The sequence below is a fragment of the Trachemys scripta genome, chromosome 2, assembly GCF_013100865.1.
Source record: "Trachemys scripta elegans isolate TJP31775 chromosome 2, CAS_Tse_1.0, whole genome shotgun sequence".
Lineage (NCBI taxonomy): Eukaryota > Metazoa > Chordata > Testudines > Emydidae > Trachemys > Trachemys scripta.
Genome location: NC_048299.1, coordinates 190,705,399 through 190,707,778, shown reverse-complemented (window position 1 = coordinate 190,707,778; position 2,380 = coordinate 190,705,399).

Below are 2,380 nucleotides of genomic sequence, written 5' to 3'. Positions count from 1 at the left end.
CCGGGATCCCACCCCCTTATCCAATCCCCCCGCTACCTGTTCCCTGACTGTCGTCCAGACCCCTATCCACATCCCTGACAGTCCCCCCAGGACTCCCACTCCCAACCCTCCCTGTTCCCCATCCCCTGACCGCCCCCCCCCAGAACCTCTGCCCCATCCAACTGCTCCCTCCTCCCTGACTGCCCCCTAGGACTCCCGCTCCCTTACCCAACCCCCCACTCCCAGCCCCCTTACCAGTAATAGGAGCTCGCAGCCGTGACACCCTGACAGAGCCAGATGCGCTCCTCACGCTGCTTAGCAGGAGCCGCGGGCCAGAGCATGGCCCGTGCAGTGGCATGGCTTCGAGGGGGGAACACCTGGGGAGGGGCCGGGGACTAGGATGTGGCCCGGGGGCCGTAGTTTGCCCACGTCTGGTAAATACTATACACTCAAATGTAAGTACACTATTATATTCCAATGTATTTTTTTAATATTTATTGGTAAATAAATTATATGGTAAAAATGAGAAAGCAAGCAATTTTTCAATAATAGTGTACTGTGATGCTTTTTTATGTCTGATTTTGTAAGCAAGTAGTTTTTAAGTGGGGTATAACTTGGGGGTGTGCAAGACAAATTAGACTCCTAAAAAGGCATACAGTAGTCTGGAAAGATTGAGAGCTATACTGAAAATTAGGTTTTTATGGCAGGTAACCAGGAGGTGACATGTCTCAGACGGTTCCTTTCAAGCAGGAGGTAACAGATGTTTATCTCTCTGTCTCGTCATGTGTGTGTTGGGCATTGTACGTCTCATACTGGATGCCTGTTTGCATACTGAGCCAAATGCAAATGGTGAGATTGTGAAATCTTCATGAGAGGAAATGTACAGGAAGAAACAAACAGCAGGAGAGGATCCTGTTTACAAATAAAGATAATGTACTGTTGGAATACATCTGGGAGTCAAGAGATACCCGTTGGCTCTTTCACCGAGGAGTCAAGCTGAACAGAGTACTTGTCTCATGAACAGCAGATCACAGCCAAGCCTGGCTTCAAAATGCTGGAAGAACTTTGGGAGAGCCCTGCTCTGTAAAACATGAAAGTACCTAGTGCAGGCTCTAGTATGTGTTATGATTTTATTCGATATGTAACCATTTGTTTCCAGTATTTCTACTTGCTATTATTTGAATCTCTACTCTGTTAAATAAACTTATACTTGTTTTCACTATGAACATATCTAAGTGCCATGTGTTGAGCAAAGCAGTGTTCTGAGGTGAAATAGCAAGCGGGGGTGTACTGTTTCCTTGAAAGCAACGTATCTGTGAATGCTGTGAGTGTCCCCTGGAACAGGCCGGACACTCAGGGAGAGGCTCAGACAGCTCAGGGCTTGGTGCTAACTGTAGAGAGAGAGCTGGGCCTCCAAGGCCTAGAGGGGAATATTTATGTTGCCCGTGGCTAGTGGAGTCAGGGAACTGACACACGACAGGCACAGCCCTGGATACCGCCAGGAAGTGTCACACATTCACAGTCTCAAACTCCTCCTACAAGCCCAGAGCAGCTGCTTGCCTGCCCTAAAATAAGGAACAGTGAAATAGTTAACAATGAGGATCACTGCATTGACTTTACACTTCAGACTCAACATGCCAAGGAGATGATGGGGGAATACCATACCTCTTTAATCCATTGTCTCTATCTTGTTTGCACCTCAGGCAGATCAGGTTCCATCACTATAGCACAGTGTTCCCAAACTTGGGATGCCGCTTGTTTAGGGAAAGCCCCTGGTGGGCCGGGCCGGTTTGTTTACCTGCCGCATCTGCAGGTCCGGCCAATCGCGGCTCCCACTGGCTGCAGTTCATTGCTCCAGGCCAATGGGAGCTGCTGGAAGCGGCGGCAGTACGTCCCTTGGCCCACGCCGCTTCCAGCAGCCCCCATTGGCCGGGAGCAGCGAACTGCGGCCAGTAGGAGCCGAATCGGCCGGACCTGCGGACGCAGCAGGTAAACAAACCGGCCCGGCCGCCAAGGGCTTTCCCTAAATAAGCAGCATCCCAAGTTGGGAAACACTGCTATAGCACATAAGAGTCATAGGCCAGGACTTTATTGTGCTAAGTGCTACACAAACAGAACAATAGGGTGATCCTTGCCATAAAGAGTTTACAATCTAAGAATAAGACAAGAGATAACAGTTGGATACAGACAGGCAGAGGACTACAATGAAACTATAGAACAAATCTACTCTTTATGTGTATCAGAGAATATGCTCCAATATAGGGATATCAGGATTATCAGCAAGTGCGTATTCAGCAAACTGAACTTACCTGCTGCTGCAAAAATCATAGGTTTCTACCCCTTGCAATACCTACTTAGCAATAGTAGAGCTTACGTTTTCCAACAAGTCAATAGAGGGCAA